Source organism: Pristiophorus japonicus, unplaced genomic scaffold (genome assembly GCF_044704955.1).
Source record: "Pristiophorus japonicus isolate sPriJap1 unplaced genomic scaffold, sPriJap1.hap1 HAP1_SCAFFOLD_387, whole genome shotgun sequence".
Lineage (NCBI taxonomy): Eukaryota > Metazoa > Chordata > Chondrichthyes > Pristiophoridae > Pristiophorus > Pristiophorus japonicus.
The window spans coordinates 573,631-583,270 of NW_027253728.1; the positions used below are offsets into that span (position 1 = coordinate 573,631).

Consider the following 9,640-nt stretch of genomic DNA (forward strand, 5'->3'; position numbering starts at 1 on the left):
TCACTGTCGAGGTTCGCACAGAGAGATTGGGCACATGGGACACATATTGGAGAGAAACTGGTGTGTGTACAACTGAACCCAGCCAGAGTCAGCACCTTCTGCAGAGGAGAGGGAGAGGAGCCAGTGAGTGTAGCACTGAAACCAGCCAGAGTCAGCACCTTCAGGGGAGGAAAGAGAAGGGAACCAGTGAGTGCAGAACTGAATCCAGTCAGAATTGGTGGTGAAAACTGGGAGTGGAGGAGAAACAGTCTAGAAATGTGTGTTGATTTGGATTTCAGCACAGCAGGAGGGACAATGTGTGGGACAGGGATTTACAGCTTTGGAAGAACAAGAGAGGAAAGAATGTTCCATGAAAACTAGATGTGTCTATTCTGAATTTGTGTCTTGTGCGGACAGTGATGAGTTTTGTTATCTCCTTTTACAGCGAATTAGAAGGGGAGATTTTTAGACAGGAAACACAAACCAAACATCACGTCAAGATCTGACGGAGTCAATCGATTCATCAGGACCTGAATATCATCGGCCTTTGAAAGTGGAAGGAGAAATGTTTGCCTGTTCTGCTGTGGGAATAAATTTCAAATATCAGTGTGTGTGGAAAAGCACCAAGACACACACACCCGAGTGAGAGTGTTCCAGTGTACTGCCTGTGGAAAGAGCTTTAACTAGTTACACAGCCTTAAAAAACATCGCACCGTTCAAAGCGCGGAGAAACTGTAAACGTGTTGTGTGTGTGGGCGAGGCTTCACCTGATCGTCCAACCATGGAGAATCACAGGGATACCCACACCACGGAGAAACCGTGGAAATGTGGTGACTGTGGGAAGATATTCAGGTCACCGTCTGCGCTGGAAATTCATCGACGTAATCACACTGGGGAGAGGCCGTTCACTTGCCCCGTGTGTGGGAAGGGATTCACTTGTTCATCCCACCTTGTAACTCATCAGCGAGTTCACACTGGGGAGAGACCGTTCATCTGCTCTCACTGTGCAAAGGGATTCACTCAGTCATCTACCCTGCTGACACACCAGCGAGTTCACACTGGGGAGAGGCCGTTCACCTGCTCTAAGTGTGGGAAGGGATTCACTCAGTCATCCAACCTGCTGACACCCCAGCGAGTTCACACTGGGGAGAGACTATTCACCTGCTCAGTGTGTGGGAAGGAATTCACTTGGTCATCCAACCTGCTGAAACACCAGCGAGTTCACACTGAAGAGAGGCTGTTCACCTGCTCTGAGTGTGGGAAACGATTCACTCGGTCATACAACCTGCTGAAACACCAGCGACTTCACAAGTGACTGCAGGGATTGGATTCTGCTGTTATTGCTGCTGTTTGTCACATCCCAAATGAACCATGTTCATTATGACAGTTGGGGTTTGTTTCTGCCGATAATAACCCTATAACTGGGCTGGACTTTAATATTCTGGATATATTGCTGATTGTGTTCTCGGGGTTGCAGTGTCCATTTACGAAACGCTGTGTGTTATTCTTCACTTTAATTCAGTGACTCTCAACAGAAATTTAGTTTGCAATAAAATTATGAACTTTTACTACAATGCTAAATTGTTTTTGTTCAAAATCTACAATCGTGTAAAAGTTTCCACTGAATAAAATCTCCAATTAGAAAGAGCTTGCTGACAAATCTTACTGATTTGTACATTACACACAGTGGCCCCTCCATTATCCACCAGAAAGAAGGGGAATGGGAATTGGTGGGGAATCCATGCCCCTCCCGTCTGGTGTAGCAATCCCCTCGGCATGGGAATGGAGACAAGTCCAGACCAAAACTGTGTGCAGTACTTCAGGTGTGGTCTTACTAACGCCCTGTACAGTTGTAGCAGGACTTCCCTACTTTTATACTCCATCCCCCTTGCAATAAAGGCCAGCATTCCATTTACCTTCCTGATTACTTGTTGTACCTGATGTACCCACATAATCCATATGCCCGATACGAGACTCCCAGAGCAAGCGCTCTGCTCGAATCTTCAACACGGCAAGCGAGCCCCAAGGGGGCAGGGGAAATGCTTCAAGGTGAGCCTCGAGGCCTCCTTATAGAAGTTCCACATTCCCACCGACACCTGCGATTCCCTGGTGCAAGATTGCTCAAAGTGGAAGAGAATAATCTGTGAAGGCATCGAACACTTCAAGTCTCTTCAGCTGAAGCAAGCAGAGACCAAGCGCATACGATGGAAGGAGCGCACGACAACCCAAGCACTTCAACAAACTGGCACTTCAACCAACGTACTTTCAACCAACGTCTGTCCATCCTGCAACAGAAACTGTAGCTCCCGCATTGGACTTAACAGACATCTGAGACCTCATTTTTAATGTGGAAGCAATTCATCCTCGACTTCGAGGGACTGCCTATGATGATGATGGTTGGTTTATATCAGACAGGAGGAGATTGGTGTCATGGAGTGATAGCAGTTTGCAACACAGAAGGAGGCCATTTGGCCCATCGTGTCTGTGCAGCCGAAAAAGAGCTATCCAACCTAATCCCACTTTCCAGCTCTTGGTCCATAGCCCTGTAGGTTACGGCACTTCCAGTGCATATCCAAGTAATTTGGTAAATGTGATGAGGGTTTCTGCCTCTACTACTCTTTCAGGCAGTAAGTTCCAGACTCCCACCTCCCTCTGGAGGTTATGCTAGAACTATGTAAAACACTAGTTAGGCCACAGCTACAGTAATCACACAGTTCTGGTCACCACATTAAAGGAAATATATGATTGCACTGGAGAGGGTGCAGAGGAGATTTATGAGAATGTTAGCTGGACTGAAGAATTTTATCTGAGGAAAGTTTGGATGGGCTGATGTTATTTTCTTTGGGATAGAGGAGGCTGAGGGTCAACTTAATTGAGGTGTATGAAATTATGAGGGTCCCAGATGGAGTGGATGGGAAGGACAAAAGAATATAAGAAAAATAAATAGGAGCAGGAGTAGGCCTTCAGCATCATACCTGCAAACCTGGTTTCAATTTAAATTTGAATCCACTCAACAAATGTATAAAAATATGTACAAGTAAACCGATCACATCAAATAATTAGCACAGATTTAGAGTCACCAAGATGAACAAGTAAACACATCACGGGCCAATAAACCAGCTCTATATTCACAGGAGAAAGTATGTTATCTAACTCCTCGAATGTCAGTTGGTGAGATGAGACTGAATCACTTTATATACACAACAGCATCCATTCCCACTGTCCCCACATTTCCAGTGTTGAGTCAGGTGGGATCACCAGTCTCACAGGCTGAACGATTAGTTGAAGGTGTATCCACACACACAACATGTTCCTGTTTCTCCCCGCTGTGATTGGTGTTTTTACAAAGGCTGATGATCAGGGGATCCTGATCAATCCGGGAATCTGGCAAATCTTGACACGATGTTTGGTTTGAGTTTCCCAGCTGCAGATCCTCCCCTTCTAATACCCTGCAAATAAATGGTGGTTACTAACATTGTTACTGTAAGTACAGGATGGAAATTCAGAACAGGCAATTCTAGATTCTATACAACATTCTGTCCCTCCTAACCTGTAAATTCCTTATTCTAGACACTCTTCCTCCATCCTCACTGTCTAAAATCAACATTCATACGAACATATGAAATAGGAGCAAGAGTAGACCATTTGGCCCCTCGAGCCTACTGCACCATTCAATAAGATCATGGCTGATCTGATCATGGACTGAGCTCCACTTCTCTGTCCGCTCCCCATAGCCACTTATCCCCTTATCGTTCAAAAATCTGTCTATCTCCGCCTTAAATATATTCAATGAGTGAGCTTCCACAGCTCTCTGGGGCCAAGAACTCCATAGATTTACAACCCTCTGAGAGTTCTCCTCATTTCAGCTTTAAATGTGTGGCCCCTTATTCTAAGACTATGTCCTCTAGTTTTAGTTTCCCCTATGAGTAGAAATACCCTCTCTGCATCCACCTTGTTGTGTCCCTTCATTATCTTATAAGTTTCAATAAGATCACCTCTCATTCTTCTGAACTCCAGTGTGTATAGTCCCAACCTACTCAACTTATCCTCATAAGTCAACCCCCTCATCTCCAGAATCAACCTAGTGAACCTTCTCTGAATAGCCTTCAATGCAAGTATATCCCTCCTTAAATACAGAGACCAAAACTCGATGCAGTACTCTAGGTGTGGCCTCACCAATACCCTATACAGTTGTAGCAGGACTTCTCTGCTTTTATACTCTATCCCCCTTGCAATAAAGGCCAACATACCATTTGCCTTCCTGATTATTGCTATACCTACATACTAACTTCTTGTGTTTCATACACAAGGACCCCCAGGTCCCTCTGTACTGCAACAGTTTGCAATTTTTCTCCATTTAAATTATAATTTGCTTTTCTATTTTTTCTGTCAAAGTGGATAACCTTACATTTTCCCACATTATATTTCATCTGCCAAATCTTTGCCCACTTACTGAGCCTGTCTATATCAAGTTGCAGATTTGTCATGTCCTCCTCACAATTTGTTTTCCCACCTATCTTTGTATCATCAGCAAACTTGGCTACTTTATACTCGGTCGCTTCATCCAAATCATTAATATAGATTGTAAATATTCAAGAGCCCAGCACTCATTCCTTCGGCACCCCACCAGCCACTGTTTGCCAACTGGAAAATTACCCATTTATCCCGAATCTCTGTTTTCTATTCGTTGGCCAATCCTCTATCCATATGAATATATTACCCCCAACCCCTGAGCTTTTATCTTGTGCAGTAAACTCTTATGTGTCATCTTATCGAATGCCTTCTAAAAATCCAAATACACCTCATCCACTGGGTCCACCTTATCCACCCTGCTCGTTACATCTTCAAAGAATTTGTCAAACATGATTTCATTTTCCAATTGTCCCGCTACTGCTTCCTTAATAATGGACTCCAGCATTTTCCCAAAGACAGCTGTTACGCTAACTGGTCCATAGTTTCCTGCTTTTTGTCTGTCTCCTTTTTTGATAAGGGTGTTACATTTATGGGTTCCAATCTGCTGAGACTGCCCCAGCACCCAGGGAATTTTGGTAGATTACAACCAATGTTCTTTGCTGGCTTTTAAAAATGTCATTTCAGCATCTGAGATTGATTATTTCCAGAAAGTACAGAAAGTACTGGGTGCAATTCCACAGACATTACTTAAGCTCTAGTGCCTCAGTCGACTCAGTGAGTGCCAGCAGGATTTCCACTGTGGCAGGCAACACAGCCTCAGATCCTGTCCTCCAATGACATCCACACAGTTGAGGTCACTGGATCAGTATGAAGAGCAGGGGCACTGGCTGATTTTTTTAATCTCATATTTAGCCCAATGGTACTGGTTCCAATTATAGCTGTAAACTGCTGCCTTGGCTGAGATCAACTAACAGCCCAGATCTAGGATCGAACTTGGGACCTTCCAAGTCAGTACTGCAGTTTGTTCTAAAATTTGGGGGTTAGGGGTGCATGAGAATAGAATATTTTGAAACAAATTTTACTCCACCCTTAAATGAAATCTTCGTCACACTGCTCAATTCTGAAGTCTTTCCAAATTATACAAAATTATACAATTATACAATGGATAATCAAAAACAGTGAGACATTTTAGAAAGGCTCAAGTCACTGAAATTGACACCTCTACAATCACTGCACAGTACAAAGGGAGTGACTGTTAATGGGAGCTCGGTTCGTGAAGTCGTCTGACACCCCAAGATAAACTGGACTGTCCCTTTAACTCTAAATATTCAGAGAAAGGGGAGTCCCTGTCCATTTAAATATCTGCTCTATTCCCACAGGCAGTGGGAGGAGGAATAGCGCGAATTAGGTTATTGGTTATTGTCAGAAGCACTTTTCAGACAGGCTAATAATTGGATGTATCCAGCACAACAAATGTATCTATCTGTTCTTGTTCCAAAATCCCAAAATCTAATGCCCCTAATTAAATGTTCGGTGAGATTTGTAGAGATGTGTTGGAAGGGAGGAAATGAGGCTTGCAGGAAAGAAGGTACAGTTTATGAGGCTGTTTTGAGACTCATCTGCATGAGGTTAAAAGCATAAAATGGAAAAGGGCTCATCCAATGACACTTATATTGTCAATAATGCTTTCCAAGTTAATCACTTTCTCCTAAGCCTCATCATCATCATCATAGACAATCTCTCAAAATCGAGGAAGACTTGCTTCCACTCTAAAAGTGAGTTCTCAGGTGACTGTACAGTCCAATACGGGAATTACAGTTGCTGGCACAGGTGGGACAGACAGTTGTGAAGGAAAGGGTGGGTGGGGAGTCTGGTTTGCCACACGCTCCTTCCGCTGTCTGCACTTGTTTTCTGCACGTTCTCGGCGGCGAGATTCAAGGTGCTCATTGCCCTCCCGGATGCTCTTCCTCCACTTATGGTGGTCTTTGGCCAGGGATTCCCAGGTGCCTAATATCCTATTGACTACCCTAACCATTAATCCCATTCCTAACAAATAACCACAGCCACTAACCGTGAAACCTGCACCCAAACGCCAGCCCCTAAGCAAGGATTGTTGACAGGGATCAGTGGGGCAACTAAAGACCTGATGATGGAAGTATTTAAACAATTATCTTGTTGCAAGAAATACTGCAAGGTACGTTAGTAACAAGTACTTATATCAACAAAACTATCAAAATCAGCAAAGACAATTACAAAGAGCATACATTTCAAAGACTATTACATGCAGTAACTGCATTCAAAAAGCATTAAACAATATACAAAATAACAGATTTACAGTCTTAAGCAAGATAGTTCTTTCTATGGTTGGTTGAAAGAAACATCAGATGTGTGTAAAGTGAGACACACCAGTTCAGTCTATGGCACCCACAAGCTGTATACTCAAACAGAACCTTGGGATTTGATGTCGTAAAAGATGAACTGGGTGAGAAGTGAAATAATCTGGAGTAAGAAAAGGCCCAAATGGAACAGTCGGTAACAGAACATTAATTAGAGTACTCTTATTATGGAGAAATTAAATATTCAACACACTGTGTTTGAAACAAGCTGATTTATTCAATATTTATACAGGATATTAATCTTCAGCTCAGATATAGGGATAATTAAGATCACCAGAAACAAACAATCACTGCCAGAGTGAACATGGTTCAGTGCCCAATACAATCCCAGCAAATCATATTTATTCACCAATGCAGCCTCTCAAGGGCGGGGCAATTACCCAGCATTCCCCGCGGGAGAAAGTTTGCTGCACCCAGACTACAGGAGCTCAGTGCGCAGGCGCGGGTCCTGGCTGGGTTTGGAGCATGCGCGGCGCGTGTAATAGCGGAACAGTCCACGAAACCTGCGTTCCGCAAAAGTGATCATTTTGAGCAGAACGGAGGGGAGTAATGGACCAGCGGGGAGCGGAGCAAGCTTCATAAACAACTGGTGCCTGCTGCAAGCCTGGAATAATAATGGGAGTATCGGCAGTTGTAGCTTCGGTGCTTTCTCCCATTCACAGGCCCAGGTTAACGATGGCCATCTTTGTGCAGGAAGGCAAGTTCAACGCTCCGCCATTTTGATTAAGTGAGTCACAACGCGCATGCGCGGCCATCTTGGTGCAGGAACAAAGAGTGAAATCAGTATATTTCCAACCAGTCCTAGTGGGTAAAGAAATGTCTGATATTTTGAGAGAATAGAACATCTCGGATTTCTCACCATCTCTATTAAAGGCTCTGCTTAGCGCCGACCTTACGGTTTATGTCCCACACAATTGTAACTAAGAAGCCCCAGAGCTGTTCACTCCTTGGGTTGGAATCCCCATGTACAGTCCCAGGGTTGGAATTCCCACATACAGTCCCAGGGTTGGAATCCCCACGTACAGTCCGAGGGTTGGAATCCCCACGTACAGTCCCAGGGTTGGAATCCTCAGGTACAGTCCCAGGGTTGGAATCCACATGTACAGTCCCAGGGTTGGAATCCCCATGTACAGTCCCAGGGTTAGAATCCCCATGTACAGTCCCGGGATTAGCATCCCCATTTACAGGCCCCGAGTCTCAGTCGCTGGGTCCCGGGCAACACCAAGTGTGGCTCTCAGGCCTGAGTCAGAGCCGCTGGGCCTGGCACCAGCAAATCTTGGGGGCAGTGCCTCCTCCACAACAGGAAAACAACAACTTGCATTTATACAGCAGGCCCGGCAATTCCCAGCCGCTCTGTGTCAGGGTGGGCGCTGGATGCGGAAGTCGGCCCCTGGCCTTCTGTCGGTTTGTTGCATCAGTTTGAGCTAGAGTGCAGAGGGGAGAAAAGCTGCTGGGTTTAATCCCCAGTGGGACCAACAATTTCCCATGTGGGATTGTCAAGGGAGGTGGGTTCGCTACCCTGAAGGATATTAGTGACCAGTTGGGTTTTTACAACAATCCATCAGCTTTCATGGTCACTGTTTCTAGTTCCGGCCAGTTTCATTAAACTCAATTTCACACCGTGCCTTTGTGTTTATGTGGGCTCTCTCACCCTCCCTTTGTCCTGTTTCAAATTTATTTTACAGTGTGTTAAAAGGGGAGGATTTATAGAATGACAGCTCAAACCAAACATCACATCAGGTTCAGACAGAGTTACTCGATTCACCGGAACCGGAATATCATTGGCCTTTGATCATGGAAGGAAAAAGCACCATTCACAGTGGGGAGAAACGGTACACATGCTGTGTGTGTGGACAAGGCTTCAGCCGATCATCCAACCTGGAGAGACACAAGTGCAGTCACACTGGGAGAAACCGTGTAAATGTAGGGATTTTGGGAAACGTTTCAACTACCCGTCCCAACTGGAAACACACCAGCGAGTTCACACTGGGGAGAGGCCGTTCACCTGCTCTGAGTGTGGAAGGATTTCACTGATTCATCCACCCTGCTGAGACACAAGCGATTTCCCATTGGTGAGAGACCGTTCACCTGCTCTGAGTGTGGGAAGGAATTCACTCAGTCATCCAGCCTGCTGATACACCGGCGAATTCACACTGGGGAGAGACCATTCACCTGCTCTGAGTGTGGGAAGAGATTCATTCAGTCATCTGAGTTGCTGGCACACCAGCGAGTTCACACCGGGTACAGGCCGTTCACCTGCTCTGAGTGTGGGAAGAGATTCACTCAGTCATCCCACCTGCTGAGACACCAGCGATCTCACAAGTGACTGCAGGGTTGGATTCTGCTGTTATTGCTGCTTTTAATCGCATCAAGGACTGAATCGTGTTCATTCTGTCAGTTGCGGTTTATTACTGCTGATGTTCATAACTGGGCTGGCATATAACATCATGCGGTTGGTGGTAATATATTAACTAACAAAAAACAGAGAGTCGGAATAAATGGGTCATTTTCAGGCTGGAAAACTGCAACTAATGGGGTGCCACAGGGATCAGTGCTGGGGCCTCAACTATTTACAATTTATATAAATTACTTGGATGAAGGGACCAAGTATAACATAGACAGATTTTCTGATGATACAAAGATAGATGGGAAAGCATGTTGTGAGGAGGCCATAAAGAATCTACAAAGGGATATAGATAGGCTCAGCCAGTGGGCAAAAATTTGGCAGATGGAGTATAATGTGAGAAAATGTCAAGTTATCCACTTTGGTTGGAAAAATAAAAAAGCAAATTACTATTTAAATGGGGAGAGATTACTAAATGCTGCAGTACAGAGGGATCTGGGGGTACTTG

At 44.8% G+C, this 9,640-nt stretch overlaps 1 pseudogene; it reads left to right on the top strand.

Annotated features, from left to right (window-relative positions):
• The window catches only part of LOC139250539 (zinc finger protein 850-like), a 180,059-nt pseudogene extending 170,945 nt beyond the window's left edge, over positions 1-9,114 (top strand).
• Positions 9,115-9,640: the final 526 nt, after the last annotated feature.